This window comes from Cervus canadensis, chromosome 5, assembly GCF_019320065.1.
Source record: "Cervus canadensis isolate Bull #8, Minnesota chromosome 5, ASM1932006v1, whole genome shotgun sequence".
Lineage (NCBI taxonomy): Eukaryota > Metazoa > Chordata > Mammalia > Artiodactyla > Cervidae > Cervus > Cervus canadensis.
Window position 1 is genome coordinate 56,234,565 of NC_057390.1, and position 17,776 is coordinate 56,252,340.

The following is a 17,776-nucleotide window of genomic DNA, read 5'->3' on the forward strand; positions in this document are numbered from 1 at the left end:
TTATGAGAATATGACTTCAATAAAATCCCTTTGTTTATATTATATGGGAATTCAGGGGAAACTCAAAGTTAGTATCAGTGTTTTATCTGTCATTGTTACCAACAAGTATAAAAATTCTTTGTAATTCTGAATAATAAAGCTCCAGTTTCAAAATGGAATATTAATAATTATTAACATATATTAGTGCTATTAATATATTACCTTTAATTGTATTAATTAATTGGTAATGCTATTTTAATTAATTGTAGTTTCAGATGTAATTCAATTATCTCTCCAGCCAAATATAGTCTTGCATGGCACAGCAGGTTAAGAATATATGAAATAGACTGGGAACTGGGAGGCTAACCCCTATCTGAACAACTGGTAATAACATCTCAATCTGTTGACAGAGATTTTCCTTGAGAAATATCTGACATGCCCATAAAAGTATCTTGCCTTGATGAGGATGAAATATTTGTTTTGAGGCTGGGAAAGTTCCTCCTCGACTTCAAACTGCTATTGCAACTAACTACATTTCTTGCAGACATGATCTCATGTAGGGTTGAAGAAATTAGAAGATGGATTCTGATCTGGGAAGGAATATTTTAATTTTAGGATTGGAGGCAGACTTAAATAGGGTTTCAGATTGCAAGGCAGCTGCTATTCAGTCAGAGTCCTACATGGAGAGAAAGCTTTGATGGAGCTAGGACTTTATTTCTTGAAACGGAAAAGCATTGCCTTGCAGAACTTCACTAAGAGATCTGGCTTGGAGGATCCAGGCAACAGTGGGTGACACTGTGTTTAAAATTCAAAGTTCTACTTCCCTCTTGGGACTAAAGGCTGACATGTTTACCCAGAAAAAAAATAAATAAAGGGGTATGCTACAATAGAAAAATGAGATTAGGATGACACACTTGTGCTGTCTTTGGAGTAGCAAATTTCCAAAGCCAAGGATGGACATGGTTTGTTTTTGTTTTTGTTTTTGTTTTTTTTCATTTTTTTTAATTAGTTGGAGGCTAATTACTTTACAATATTGTAGTGGTTTTTGTCAAACATTGACGTGAATCAGCCATGGATTTACATGTATTCCCCATCTTGACATGGTTTTTAGAAAAGCACTTGACTAAAGTTGACAACTTGAGGAGAAACCATTAGAAAGTTTGGGATACAAAAGTCTTGGGGACTTTTTAAAGCAAGAATATCGGGACAGGGAGGCTGTCTTTTCAAAGACAGCATCTCTCAAAATAGAAGAATTAAGACTTTTCACTATCTAGAGCCCACATCAATCCAGCACTGAAATGCCAGAAAGATAGAAGACAAAGGGAAAATAAAAACTTTTAAACATAATAATGACTGATATATCCTCAAGAGACCTGTTAAGAAACTAATCTGAGACCTGATCAAATTTTAGAATTTCTGTGAGCACAGAGCTAATGCTCTGATAGTTGTGTTTGATGTGTCTTGTTGACTCTGGAAATTCAGAAATGTGAGAGTAATGAGTGATTTGCCATTAAAATGATCACCTATTACTGAAGAAGCAACACTAGATACAGTCCAAACAAAACTAAACATAGACCTTCTGCATGGATGAAGAAGAAACAAGGGTAGGGAGTTAATCTGAACTTACATTGCAATTTAATCTACCTGTGGAAACAAAAGATTTTCTTCATAAAGACCAATTTGAAATATTTTCTAGTGTATTTACTATAATTTGGCATATTGTGTCACCTGGCTTAGGTTGGTAGATGAATTTAGGTGATATACTGGAGCAATTTTTGAGGTAGAAGAAAGAGAAATGATTTCTGGTCTTTGTATAAAATTTTGAATATTATATCTTCAGTTACATTAATTGGAAACAGAATAGCATCGTGTTTATGAGTATATAATCCAAACATTAAAACCTGGGCTTAAAGCCCAGCTCTAGGGAAGTCAAACAGTTCGAAATACCTTTGCCTTAGTTTTCTCACCTGTAAAGTGGTAATAGCAATTGTATTTATCACATGTGGTTCTTGTGAAGGTTAACGGGGATAATAAGCTTGAAAATATTAACTTATTTGTTCACATGCCAGTTTTCCAAAGCTTGTGTGCACAAGAATCACTTCAGAAACTTTAAGGAATTGCAGATGAACCAAATGCTTTTCATGAGGTGGTTTTAAGGCCACACTGATCTGGGTCCTTATTTTCTGCTCATGAGCACAGTTTCAAAGGGATTTCAGTAGTGCTTTTAATACAGGAAAGAAGCAATGACCTAAGGAGAATCCTCCTCATGTAGGGTTGCCAGATTTTTAAAAAAGCAAAACAAAAACAAAAAACTGGATGCCCCAAATCAGCAACTGCTTTTACTGTAATGTTAGTGGCAGTCCACTTACTCAGCTGAACACACCAGACCTTCTTCCTCCATGTTCATCTCTTTCCATAAACAGGGTAGGATTGCCCAATAAAATATAGGACTCTCAGGTAAATCTGTATTTCACATAAATAACAAATAAGTATAAGTAGGTTCTGTGAAATATTTGAAGTTTGAGAATACTAAAACATTATTCACTGTTTAGATCTCTGCCTAACTTTAACAGGAGCTGTGCTTGACATAAACTTTTCATCCTTGGCTCTCTTTGATTCTTCAACTTTAGAGCTTCACCCTCTCATGAAATATTGGTGCAATAATTGAGTAAATGCATTTTAATAACTTAACATTTCATGGATCTGATATTATTAAAATTGTCCATAAACTGTAGGCATATGATCACTTAAGGCTTCCCAGGTAGCTCAGCTGGTAAAGAATCCACCTGCAATGCAGGAGACCCCAGTTTGATTCCTGTGTCGGGAAGTTCCCCTGGAGAAGGGATAGGCTACCCACTCCAGTATTCTTGGGCTTCCCTGGTGGCTCAGAAAGTAAAGAACCCACCTGCAATGAGGGAGACCTGGGTTCAATCCCTGGGTTGGGAAGATCCCCTGGAGGAGGCCAAGGCAACCTGCTTCAGTACTGGTGCCTGGAGAATCCCCATGGACAGAGGAGCCTGGCAGGCTAGTCCATGGAGTCAAAAAGAGCCAGACACCACTAAGCAACTAAGCCCAACACAGCACAGTCATTTAAACCACAACTACAGAGGAACATGGCAGGGGGTCTGTCCACGGGGTCACAAAGAGTCAGACACGACTGAGTGACTAAGCAAAGCATTGTGATATTACTATAATAAAATTAGCAGAAATGTTCACTTAATGTAATGAGCTTTTTCCTTTTCATTGGTATCTGACCTTGTGATATCAATTTCAAAAGCTAGTTGATAGACATGCACACACTGCTATATTTAATTATAGATAACCAATAAGGAACTACTGTGGAGCATGTAAAACTCTGCTCAATGTTATGTGGCAGCCTGGACAGGTTGGGAGTTTGGGGGAAAATGTATACATGTATATGTATGTCTGAGTCCCTTTGCTGTCCACCTGAAACTACCATGACATTGTTTGTTAATCAGCTATGTAAAAAAGTGAAAGTGCTAGTTACTCAGTCATATCTGACTCTGGCCAAGCTCCTCTGTCCATGGACTTCTTTCTCCAGGCAAGAATACTGGAGTGGGTAGCCATTCCCTTCTCCAGGGGATCTTTCTGACCCAGGGATTGAACCAGGGTCTCTTGCATTGCAGGTGCATTCTTTACTGTCTGAGCCACCAGAGAAAACCTAATCAGCTATATACTTCAGTAGAAAATAATTTTTTTTAATTTTTTTAAGCTGGTTGATAAGTGTGAAGGACTAAGAATAGCGCTAGGATGAAAAGGACAGATATGCCAAAACTCTTCTGTTAACCAGGCTGCTAGGTTAGAAAAAGCAGAGAAATCTAAAATTAAAGAATTATTCAGTAATCAGGCTGTAGAAAAAGGCACCTGGAAATGGAGAAAAATTCTGATGAAATAAGCAGGATGGGACACACTCTACAAGTAAGTTGCATCTGTGCCCAGGGGAAAAAACGTAGTTTCCACTGAGGTCTAAAGGGGCCTGTGAAGAGTTTCCTCTTTGAAAATATGAAGGGCAATAGCACATGTACAGTTTCTATTTTGTAGCAGAATTGTAGAGACGAAGGAGAAAACACTTAGTGGAACATCTGCTGTTCAAACCACTTCAAGAAAAATAAACAGGCAGCAAAATGAGCACATCTGCCTGACGTTTGGCATGCATGGTGAGGTTGTAGGAAGAGAGCAGCAAAGATATGGAATAATAAACAAGGGCTTTAAGGGCATGTGCGTCCTTCAGCTTTCCCCAGAGCTTTGGGGGGAGGAATTGAAAAAGGGTTAATCATCTAGAGAGTGCTTGAAGATAGAGAGACACTCCTCTCAATCTGGCTACCACCTGGAAGGGTGCCTGTGGAGGGAATATAATCACAGCAGCTGACACATAGGAGCAGACTATGGAGTCAACTGATATCACATGTGAGGCAATCAGTGCATCCAGCAGGGCCGCTGGTGAATCTCCCAGGACTTATTTTGCCTAGGAGGTCTTTCGGGAGAACCAAGACATGCTCAACCCCATCAGAGTTGACCCAATGTGACAGGTCTTATGTTGTATGGTATAACAAATATTTATATGAAATTCTAAATACCAGTGTTTCTCACACTGAGCAATGCACCATTTTAAATATCATCAAATATTGTATGTCCTGTCGAGGGACTAGTTTACCTATAAAATGACTCTGAAATATTACTATAGATTTCCTGAGCAGCATGTTACCTGTGCCCAAAGACCCCATCTCCTCCTGTTGGGGAGAATGTAGCATTTCATAAATTCCAACTTAAAACTTTGTCTCAGAGAATGATCTGAAATCTATTTATACTAAGATTTAAAAGGCAGATTGATCAAGAGATGTTTTTTTAAGTTTTTTTCTTGTTTTTGTATAGAATTTCATCCTTATCAACATCCCAGTGCCTGAAACATGTGAATGTGTTGCCTTACATGCAAAAGGGACTTTTAAAATGTGATTAATTTAAGGATTTTGCATAGGGGAGCTTATCCTGGATTAGCCAGATGAAACCAACCTAACCACGTGAGTCCTCTCAAATTCGAGGAATCCTTCCTGGCTGTACTCAGAGAAAGAGATGTGATGATGAAAGTAGGATCAGAGAGACTCTACACTCCTGGCTTTGAAGCTCTAGGAAGAGGACATGAACTAGGGAATGCAGGCAGTCTCTAGAAACTGGACAAGGCAAAAAACAGATCCTTGCCTGGAGTGTCCAGAGGGGAATCTAAACTTGACAGCACCTGGATTTAACCCAGTGAGACTCATGCTGGACCTCTGATCTGCAGAATCACTGGAAAATCATAAAATGATAAATTTGTGTTGTTTAAGCTGTTATGCCCTTGACAGCTTGCTATAATACTGCTAGAAAACTAATACAATGTTCTAGCCATTTATACACATAAAATATCTTCATGTGGACAATTAGGTCATTTAGGAGTCCTTGTGCAACTACCTCATAAGCTCATTTACACTTTCTACATGGACATTTTAATATTGTATTGAGTAAGACATCTATAGAGTGATAAATTAATCTAAAGGATAATAAATTAAGAAAGACTGCTTACCTAGCTAATTAGTGAAACAATATAAATTTTCTTCTAATTTCTGATATTGCAGAAGAAATTTCCCACAAATGAGTTAAATATAGCTTTTAAATATTGGAGTGGAAGGTTTTTCTTGAAAGAAGCAATTGTATTATTTGCAAAACAAATCTTTTTAAAAAAAAATGAAAACCTTGCATCAGCATTGGTGTTTGAATTAGTTTTATCTGTATGCCAATCACTAAAACTTTCTGCCAAATTCAGTGTAAATGGCATAGAATGTAAAGAGAACTCAAAATGAACAGGAAACTCATTATTCCCAAATTCACCATGACATAGAAGAGTTCACCCAAGGTCCTATCTTACAGAATCAAAGACTAGAGACAAGAATACTGACCCATGGTAAGTGAAATCCGTGGTCAGCATCTCATTTAGAGGATATTTGCCCACTGAGCATGAGAAAGTTGAAGTAGTTGGAACCTCACAATCCCTAGGCTTATAACTAAAGAATTGAGTGGGAGAGGGAAGCACAGGGGTGCTTCATAAGGATGTAGAGCTGTTATAGCAACAGAAATGACAACAGTCACAACAAGTATTGTAAATAACAGAAGCTAAATCCCCCACCAAAAGAGCTGTCCTACTGAGATGACCTTCACCCTCTACTACCATCCCCAAAGGGCTGACAGATCTGGCAACTAAAAACCATCCCCATCTTCTTTTCCAGTTTTCTCAGTGAAGTGCTGACAGGAGAGATTCTCAAGGTCGTTTTTACTTAAGTACGAAGGTAACAGAAAACCTTCTCACATATGCACACCATTGGGATATTTTCCACTATATACACTTCTTACTACATTACTTATATTATTCTTTGAGAAACACAATAGCTGGAAGAAGAATCACTATAAAAGAAGATCCCAAGATCCCAAGGAGACATGATGATCTAACTGAAATAGGGTAAGATTTATATCTATTTGCGCACTAAGATAAATATTTTATATACATATAAATATATATATAAAGACAAGTATAATATATGTGCATACATATTTTTGAGCCTTGAACAACGTAGGTTTGAACTGCACAGGTTCACTTATACACGGTTTTTTTCCCATAGTAAATAAATATGACAATATTGTTAGATCAGCAGTTGGTTGAATTCCTGGATACAAAAAAATTTTGTGTAATGGTGAGCTGACTTATAGATTATAAGTGAATTTTTCACTACAGATGTTTAATGAACTAGTAGAGCTATGAGTCATAATATTTAATTGCAATTTCACACAAACAAGAAAATAAGTATTTCCTGAGTTTATCCAGATCCTTAATTTATTTAAAGCAATTTAAACTAGGAACAAATTTTAGGTCTATATCCACAACATAAAATAAAATATGATTCTCTTATTATTGTTCAGTAGCTCAGTAGTGTCCAACACTTTGCGACCCCATGGACTGTAGCATGCCAGACTTCCCTTTCCTTCGCCATCTCCCAGAGATTGCTCAAACTCATGTCCATTGAATCAGTGATGCCAACCAACCATCTAATCCTCTCTCGTTCCATTCTCCTCCTAGTTCAGTCTTTTCCAGCGTCAGAGTCTTTTTTAATCAGTCAGCTCTTTGCATCAGGTGACCAAAGTATTGGAGCTTTAGCTTCAGCAACAGTCATTCTAATGAAAATTCAGAATTTATTTCCTTTAGGATTGACTGCTTTGGTCTCCTTGCTCTCCAAGGGAATCTCAAGAGTCTTCTTCAACACCATAACTCAAAAGCATCAATTCTTTGGCATTCAACCTTCTTTATGGTCTGACTCTCACATCAATACGTGACTATGGAAAAACCATAGGTTTAACTATACCCACTTTGGTCAGCAAAGTAACATCTCTGCTTTTTAATACTTTGTGTAGGTTTGTCATTGCTTTGTTTACAAGGGGAAAGTGTCTTTTACTTTTGTGGCTAGTCACCATCTGCAGTGATTTTGGACTCCAAGAAAATAAAGTCAGTCACTATTTCCATTGTTTCCCCATTTATTTTCCATGAGGTGATGGAACTGGATGCCATGGTCTTAGTATCTTGAATGCTGAGATTTAAGCCAGCTTGTTCACTCTTTCACCTTCATCAAGAAGCTCTTTAGCTTCTGTATGATTTTCGCCATAATGGTGTTGTCATCTGCATATCTGAGGGTATTGATATTCCTCCCGGCAATCTTGATTCCAGCTTGGGCTGCATCCAGTCCGACATTTTGCATGATGCGCTCTACATATAAGTTAAATAAGCAGGGTGACAATATACAGGCTTGAGTACTCCTTTCTCAGTTTCGAACCAGTCTGTTGTACAATGTCTTGTTCTAAATGTTGCTTCTTGACTGCTTACAGATTTCTCAGGAGGTAGGTAAGGTGGTCTGGTATTCCTATCCCTTTAATAATTTTCCAGTTTGTTGTGATCCACAGAGTCAAAGGTTTTAGAGGAATCAATGATGCAGAAGTAGATGTTTTTCTGGAATTCTCTTACTTTCCCTATGATGCAACAGATGTTGGCAATTTTACCTCTGGTTTCTCTACCTTTTCTAAATCCAGTTTGAACATCTGGAATTTCTTAGTTCATGTACTGTTGAAACCTGGCTGGGAGAATTTGCCCATTACTTTGCTAACATGTGAAATGAGTGGAAAAGTATGGTAGTTTGAACACTGGCATTGCTCTTCTTTTGGATTGGAATGAAAACTGGACTTTTCCAGTCCTGAGACCACTGCTGAGTTTCCCAAATTAGAGATACTAATGGAACATTTCATGCAAAGATGGGCACAATGAAGGATAAAAGTGGTATGGACCTAACAGAAGCAAAAGATATTAAGAAGAGGTGGCAAGAATACACAGAAGAACTATACAAAAAAGACCTTCAAAAGTCAGATAATCATGATGGTATAATCACTAACCTAGAGCCAGACATCCTGGAATGCTTACTCAAGTGGGCCTTAGGAAGCATCACTACAAACAAAGCTAGTGGAGGTGATGGAATTCCAGTTGAGCTATTTCGAATCATGAAAGATGATGCTGTGAAAGTGCTGCACTCAATATGCGAGCAAATTTGGAAAGCTCAGCAGTGGCCACAGGACTGAAAAGGTCAGTTTTCATTCCAATCCCAAAGAAAGGCAATGTCAAAGAATGCTCAAAATACTGCACAATCGCATTCATCTCACATGCTTGTAAAGTAATGCTCAAAATTCTCCAAGCCAAGCTTCAACAGTATGTGAACCATGAACTTCTAGATGTTCAAGCTGGATTTAGAAAAGGCAGAGGAACCAGAAAGAAAATTGCCAACATCCATTGGGTCACCGAAAAAGCAAGAGGTTCCAGAAAAAGAGCTATTTCTGCTTAATTGACTATGCCAAAGCCTTTGACAGTGTGGTCATGACAGACTGTGGAAAATTCTTAATGAGATGGGAATACCAGACCACCTGACCTGCCTCTTGAGAAATCTGTATGCAGGTCAAGAAACAACAGTTAAAACTGGACATGGAACAACAGAATGGTTCCAAATTGGGAAAGGAGTACGTCAAGGCTGTATATTGTCACCCTGCTTATTTAACTTATATGCAGAGTACATCATGAGAAACGCTCGGCTGGAGGAAGCACAAGCTGGAATCTAGATTGCCGGGAGAAATATCAATAACCTCAGATATGCAGATGACACCACCCTTACAGCAGAAAGTGAAGATGAACTAAAATGCCTCTTGATGAAGGTGAGAGAGGAGAGTGAAAAAGTTGGCTTAAAGCTCAACATTCAGAAAACTAAAATCATGGCATCTGGTCCCATTGCTTCATGGCAAATAGATGGAAAAACAGTGGAAACAGTGGCTGGCTTTATTTTTTGGGGACTCCAAAATCACTGCAGATGGTGCCTGCAGCCATGCAATTAAAAGATGCTACTCATTGGAAGGAAAGTTATGACCAACCTAGACAGCATATGAAAAAGCAGAGACATTACTTTGCCAACAAAGTTTCATCTAGTCAGAGCTATGGTTTTTCCAGTAGTTATGTATGGATGTAAGAGTTGGACTACAGGGTGCTCAGGGCTGGTGCACTGGGATGACCCAGAGGGATGGGATGGGGAGTGAGGTGGGAGGGAAGTTCAGGATGGAGAACACATGTACATCCAGGGCTGATTCATGTCAGTGTATGGCAAAAACCACTACAATATTGTAAAGTAACTAGCCTCCAATTAAAATAAACAAATTTTTTTAAAAAGAAATAAAGAAAGATGAGCACCTAAGAGTTGGTGTTTTTGAACTGTGGTGTTGGAGAAGACTCTTGAGAGTCCCTTGGACTGCAAGGAGATCCAACCAGTCCATCCTAAAGGAAATCAGTCCTGAATATTCATTGGAAGGACTGATGCTAAAGCTGAAGCCCCAATAATTTGGCCACCTGATGTGAAGAACTGACTCATTTGAAAAGACCCTGATGCTGGGAAAGATTGACGGTGGGAGGAGAAGGAGACGACAGAGGATGAGATGGTTGGATAGCATCACGGACTCAAAGGACAAGAGTTTGAGTAAACTCTGGAAGTTGGTGATGGACAGGGAAGCCTGGCGCGCTGCAGTCCATGGGGTCACAAAGTGTCAGACACAACTGAGCAACTGAACTGAATTGAACTGAACTTTCACAGTGTCATCATTTAGAATTTGAAATAGCTCAACAAGAATTCCATCAGCTCCACTAGCTTTGTTCATAGTGATGCTTCCTAAGGCCCACTTGGCTTCGCATTCCAGAATGTCTGGCTCTAGGTAAGTGATCACACCATCGTGGTTATCTGGGTCATGAAGATCTTTTATGTATAGTTCTTCTGTGTATTCTTGCCACCTCTTCTCAATATCTTCTGCTTCAGTTAAATCTATACCACTTCTGCCCTATATTGTGCTCACCTTTGCATGAAATGTTCCTTTTGTATCTCTAATTTTCTTGAAGAGATCGCTAGTCTTTCCCATTCTACTGTTTTCCTCTCCTCCTGCATTCATCACTGAGGAAGGCTTTCTTATCTCTCCTTGCTATTCTTTGGAACTCTGAATTCAAATGGTTATATCTTTCCTTTTCTCCTTTGCCTTTCACTTCTCTTCTTTTCTTGGGTATTTGTAAGGCCTTCTCAGACAACCATTTTGCCTTTTTGCAATTTTTTTTCTTGGAAATGGTTTTGATCACCACCTCCAGTACAGTGTTATGAACCTCCATCCATAGTTCTTCAGGCAGAATCTTTGTGTCACTTTCAGTGTATAATCATAAGGGATTTGATTTAGATCATACCTAGATGGCCTAGTGGTCTTCCCTATCTTATTCAATTTAAATCTGAATTTTGCAATAAGGTGTTCATAATCTGAGCCACAGTCAGCTCCCAGTCTTGTTTTTGCTGACTGTACAGAGTTTCTCTATCTTTGACTGCAAAAATATAATCAGTGTGATTTCGGTATTGACCATGTGGTGATGTCCGTGTGTAGAGTCATCTTTTGTGTTGTTGGAAGAGGGTGTTTGCTGTGACTAGTGTGTTCTCTTGGCGAAACTCTGTAAGCCCTTTGCCCTGCTTCATTTTGTACTTCAAGGCCAATTTTGCCTGTTATTCCAGGTATCTCTTGACTTCCTACTTTTGCATTCCAGATCCCTATAATGAAAAGGACATCTTTTTTGGCTGTTAGTTCTAGGAGGTCATATAAGTCTCCATAGAACCATTCAACTTCAGCTTTGACAGCATTAGTGGTTGGGGCATAGACAGGTTACTGTGATATTGAATGGCTTGCCTTGTAAATGAACTGAGATCATTCTGTCATTTTTTCAAGTACTGCATTTTGGACTCTTGTTGGTCTATTCCATTTCTTCTAAGGGATTCTTGCCCACAGTAGTAGATATAATGTTCATCTGATTAAATTCACACATTCTGGTCCATTTTAATTCACTGATTCCTAAAATGTCAATGTTCACTCTTGTCATCTCCTATTTGACCACGTCCAATTTACCTTGATTCATAGACCTATCATTCCAGGTTCCTATGCAATATTGTTCTTTACAGCATCTGACTTTACGTTCACCATCAGACACATCACAGCTGGGTGTTGTTTCCGCTTTGGCTCAGTCTTTTCATTCCTTCTGGAGCTATTTCCTCACTCTTCTCCGAGTAGCATATTAGACACCTACCAACCTGGGGAGTTCATCTTTCAGTGTCCTATCTTTTTGCCTTTTCATACTGTTTGTGGGGTTCTGAAGGCAAGAATACTGAAGTGGTTTGCCATTCCTTTCTCCAATGGACCATGTTTTGTCAGACCTCTTCACAAATGACCCATCCATTCTTGGTTGGCCCTATACGGCATGGCTCATAGTTTCACTGAGTTAGACAAGGCTGTGATCCATGTGATTAGTTTGGGTAGTTTTCTGTGATTTTTTTTCATTCTGTCTGCCCTCTGATGGATGAGGATTAAGAGACTTGTAGAAGTTTTCTGGTGGGAGAGACTGGCTGTGAGTAAAACTAGGTCTTGCTCTGCTCTGATTGGCAGGGCCATGTTCAGTAAGTCTTTAATCCAATTTTCTGCTGATGGGTAGGAGTCCTTCAATGGCGACCTCCTTCAAGATGACACCCTGCTGCCAGGACTGTTGTAGTCAGGGCCCCTGACCTCAGGTCAGGCCACTGTCGACACACACCTCTGCTGGAGGCTCCCAGACACTCACAGGCAAGTCTTCTCTAAATAAGCTTATTTACTCTCAGTCAACTCAGTTCAGTTGCTCAGTCCTATCTGACTTTGCAACCCCATGGACTGCGTTATACCAGGTTTCCCTGTCCATCACCAAATCCCAGAGCTTGATCAAACTCATGTCCATTGAGTCAGTGATGCCATCCAACCATCTCATCCTCTGTCGTCCCCTTCTCCTTCCGCCTTCAATCTTCCTCAGCATCAGGATCTTTTCCAATGAGCCAGTTCTTCGTATCATGTGTATTGATCATACACATGATGATCATACCCAACCTTGGCATCAAGGTATTGAAGTTTCAGCTTCAGTATCAGTCCTTCCAAAGAATATTCAGGATGGATTTCCTTTAAGATTGATTGGTTTGATCTCCTTGCAGTCCAAGGAGGATTATCTAATCTAGTTCAACATAATTCCTTTATTCTACTTAAAACTTTTCCATATTTACTTTTTTAAAAAGCTTTACAAAACCAGATATTTAACACCCATGTTAAGGAGTGAATATGTGTGCATGATGTAAAAATATCAGAGCAAAGGAATTATAAAATGCAAATTTTACCCAGTCTCTTTTCCTCAGAAGCAAAGGTTATTAATGGCTTTCATCTCTCAATTTTCAGAGGGTTACCATGTTGATCTTCAATTTTGTGATATTTTTATCAATCTATCATTTATTTTCTTTTCTTTGTTTTAAATTTATTTTTACCAAAGTAATACATTTACATAATTTAAGTGAAGTTATTTGCAGGGCTTATAATAAACAAGAGCAGTATGCTATTTTCTTTCCCTGAGATACTCACTTTAAAAACTTTAAAATATTCACCTGACTTTTATCACAATCCATTTCAACATTTTTAGATAATGTAATTCTACACTGTTATTTCTTGACATTCTAACTTTTTTCACAATCCATCTATGGACTTCCTTCTGTGCAAAATGAGGGAACAATTTTGTTCCCTTACAGTTGTCAAACTACTACCTCTTTTTTCCTCTCTCTTTTTTGATTTGTCATGTTGAGAGTACCTGTTTTTTTCCACACATCTTATGTTTTAAAAAAAATCCCCACTATATGTCATTATTTAAATGAAATAACTGAGTAAGGTTAAAAATCAAAGAATAAGTAGTGGTATAACAATACAAAATTTTGGGGGGTGATGGATATGTTTATGGCATAGATTGTGGTGAGAGTTTTATGGATGTACACTTATCTGCAAGCTCAAGTTGTACCTTGAGTATATACATCTTTTTGTTTGTAAATTACACTTCAGTGAAATCTCTTAAGAAAAATAAAACTTCTAAAATGTACAAAAGGCATAAGCAAGCCAAATTAAAGTAGTGACTATAATAATCTGGACCCATATGTTTAGCTACCTACATTTGAAAAAAAATTAACAAATCTTTACCTTATTGCATATGCCAATCTTATTTCAAATAGTTAGATATGCATGATAAAACCATCAAAAAATCAGAATTGAGTATAGGAAATATTTTGGCAAATAACCTCCCAGGGAAAGACATTCAAAAGATGATAACAAAGAGAAAAGAAAAGGAAAAGGCAGATTTGAAAAAAAAATAATGTCTGAACATAAAAAATCACCATAAGTGATATTAGTACACACATGACAAGCTGAGAATTGTAGGAATCCTTTCAAACTCTTGAAGCCAGTCTTAAAGCTGATTAGGGACTGGGAAGCCAGAGACCACCTTCATCATACTCTCTTAGTGCTTTGTGTTTAAGCTCCAGTGAAGAAGGGGGGATAGTACAAAAGTAGTACAAAAATGAGGTAGAAACCATGTTTTTGCTGTTCTTGCTGCTTCTGTGAGCAAATTTGTTTGTGGAAGTAATTGGTTTTATGGTAGCAACAGTAGTCATGGCCCCATTGGACATCCCATGGCCCTGTAGATGTTAAGACACCAAATCCAGAGTATCTGTTATACTCATATATACTGGAATTTGAGCAATATTGGGGAAGCAGCCTGCCTGACTCCCAAGCTTTTGAATTGGTCCACTAGCCTCCGTGGTGGACCAGTTTTGCAGTATTGTTCTTACAGCCACTGTGTTCACTTAGGAGTCCCAGAAGCAGAGACAAGATGGGGATTTTTGTGTGAGTGATTTACTGGGGCAGGATGGTCCTAGGAAAAGGGGGATTTAAGTAGCGGGATGAAGTAGGGAGAGACTAAACAAGGATGTTGCCTGTACTAAGGGGAAATTTGGCTTTGGGTAGGAGCTCTGGGTAATCAATTGCACCACCTTGAGGAAAGGGATCTGGCCTTTTATATCTCATGTTAGTCAATTATTGGCTTCCAGCTTCTTTTGGAGGATTAGGGTAACCTAAACCTCCAAGGTGAGGTGGCTCCCACTCAGACACAGAAAATTCCTGAGAAGTGGGCAGCTGTGTCTCACATTGGTAGCATGGTGTCTTAACTGATAAGGGGAGTGAGGTAGGTCACCAGTAGCATCCACTCTGTTGTACATGTCCAGACTTCAGTCTGTTTCCCAGGATCTTCTAATGATTTTATAAGCCATGTAAAACCTTGATTATATTCCAATTGCTTGATAGAGCTATAGTGATTATGTTATATGTAACTAAATTCTGAGTAATAAAGTTATAAGCAAGGCTTCGTTAAATAAGAAAAAGAAAAATGTCAACAAACCTGTTAATAATTGTTTGGCTTCACTGGTAACCAAATAATGTTAATAGAGGAAAATTGATGAATGGCATTTTTCTATGATTAGGGAAGGTTAGAAAAAAATACAGTTCAAGTTTGACAAGGTATAAAGAATTGAGCAGTCTAATAATTCTTAGTGATAGCTTAAATTGGTACAACTTTTCTGGAAGAAAATTTGGTAATATATTTCAAAATCTTTGTAAATATGTATATACATCATCTTTGACCAAGCAACTCTACTTCTAATAATTCTGAGGAAACAATTTCAACAATTCAGAATATTCATTTAAAAAGGTGTATATACCAGAAAATTCATTTCAGCAGTATTTATATCAAAGCATGTGAAATACCTAATACTGTATGGAATGTAGTAGAAATATACATTAAATTCATATGTAATATAATAGGAATTATCTATATCTCGCTATATTATTTTAGTACATTATATATGCATATGAGCAATATGCAGCTATTAAAATTATAGAACTCTAATCACACTAAAAGTTTTCAAAAACTGTATGTGGAAAAAGCAGCTGTTATCCTAAAACAGTTAAACAGTTAAGAAAAAAAAGCACAGCAAAATGTGTCTATTCAGGAGCAGCAAAGAATTGCAATTCAGGGCAGGAGGAGAACCACATGCAAGCCCATCAAAACAAAGAAAGAGAAACTTTCATGGAGGAGAAGGCGAAGTTGGGAGGTGCTGTTATAAAGAAAAATATCTTTGAAAGAAACTGGGAGTTCAAAGTATAGTGGCTTTTCATTGGCTGAGCTGTGACAGTCTCTCACTGGCTCAGCTCTTGCCAGGCCAGGGGAAAAATCTTTCTTCCTCCTCCTAGCAATAGTGAAGTTGTGTTACTTCCTGTCAGAAATGCAAAGTTCTCTTCCTTTTGTGATCTGTATTGACTCAGAGTGGTCTGTATGTGAGAGCTCCCCATTCTGGTCTCCTGGCTATTTAAGTGAGGTTTTTCTTTTTAATTTTTGCACAGACTACAAACGAGAAAGAAAAAATGATCTTATATGTTCAATATAGTTATGTATATATTAAAAATTTGTAGTCCTGACTGACCACTGAATAATGAATTTGCGTATCATTTTTTTTAATTCCTTTTTGCTTATCTTTATTTTCTGTCTGTTCTTCTGTAATTTAAAAATGTATTGAAAAATTGAGGGTCATCTGTTCTGGTAGCTGCAGGACCCAACAACAAAAATTTGATGTGGTCTTTGAAATCTTTTTGGGTTTTGTTTGTTTGCCTTGGGTTTTGTCTGTTTTCTTTTTTGCTCTTCCTTGGTTTTCTGAATCTGACACAAAAGACAGAAGCAACAAATGACTTGTTAATATTCTTTTTCATGCTTGCGCAGATAGACCACTCACACCTAAAGCTGTGGTGTTTATCTACTCAGGGGACCCAAAGATACACTGTAAAGAAAATACTATGTTCCGAAAGGAATTTGATGATTTAGAGATTAGATGTCTTTATTGTCTGTCAATAGACTGCCAGTTCAGAAAGCCAGGTATCCTTCTGGTTGTGGTAGAAATTTGAGCTGTGAGGGTTTTTTTTCCTGGGTTATATTTTACTTGCTCTTTTTGAGTGAATGGAACAAAAGCTGAGAATTAACCAACCCTCCTCCAAGCCCTGCTTTATATTATGATTTTAACCTTGTTTACTGCATCAGCTATTTCTTGTGGTTGATTCAAAATGGGAGCAAACTGTGGGTTCATACTACATAAATTCATCAGCTCCAAGCTTATGTAGCTATTCCAGAATATTCTTCAGAGTTCTCTTGTTATGACCTGCTGAAAAACCTGATGGTGTATATACTGTAAACATATAAAGGTCTAGCTAACAAATGTGTCTCTAATCATTTTAAAAATTCCATTCCAACTCTGAAATGTTTTATTTGTGTGTTGGAGCATGTACTTTATTTAGAAGTTCCTTTACTATTATTTTTAGGGTTTTAAAATTATTTTCTTCTCAAATGTCACAGAATGTCTTACCACCCATCTGCTGAAGAGCCATAATTATAAAACTGACAGTATTTTTTGACACCTCCCTGAAGTGGGAGGAATGAACACATTTTCATTCAGTTTGGGAACTCAAATTTTGGCTTTATGCTTTTCCCTGTGGGAATGAGCCTTTTGAACAGGATTCATATTGCATAAGTGCTTGTAAGACGTATAAAAATAAAACAAGGACTCTTTAAAAGACATAGCCCTATGGACATGCTCAATTACTTAAGCTACTAGTGGAATTGGTAAATTGTTATTTCAGCCAAAAACTGGCTAACCTCATCCTACCATTTAGGCAACTTTTATACATCAGAGTTGCCTACCTCTGGGCCTCTTCAGAGCAATGAAGGTAATATATGACACTGTCATATTTTATTAAGCTCTAACAATAAATTATGTTGTTTATTAATAACTCATAAATCCATATACTAAACTTTATAAGAAGTGATAGTTGCTTTAAAATATGGAGCCAACTTTTGTTCTGATTTATTGAAAAAAATAATACAAAATTTTATCTGTTGCAAGCATTGTACTTTTAAGGATCTTCCTGATATGTGTTTTTTAGAAAATATTAAGACAATTGAGATGCATCAGTCATTTAGAAGATCATCTTGGGACAGTCTGATGCATGCTCATGATGAACTGATTTCATTCAGTATGGCTTTGGTCACCTCTGACAAGGTTATAATTCTAAGAATGGCATTTTAGCACTAGTAAATCAGAATTTTTGAGACTGTAATTTCAGAAATGCTATTTTTATAAGACTGGGCAGATTTCAATTCTGGTAGCAAAATGTCTGAGTAACAAGTTAGCTATTTGTGAAAAAAAAAAGAAAGAAAGAAAGATGCATT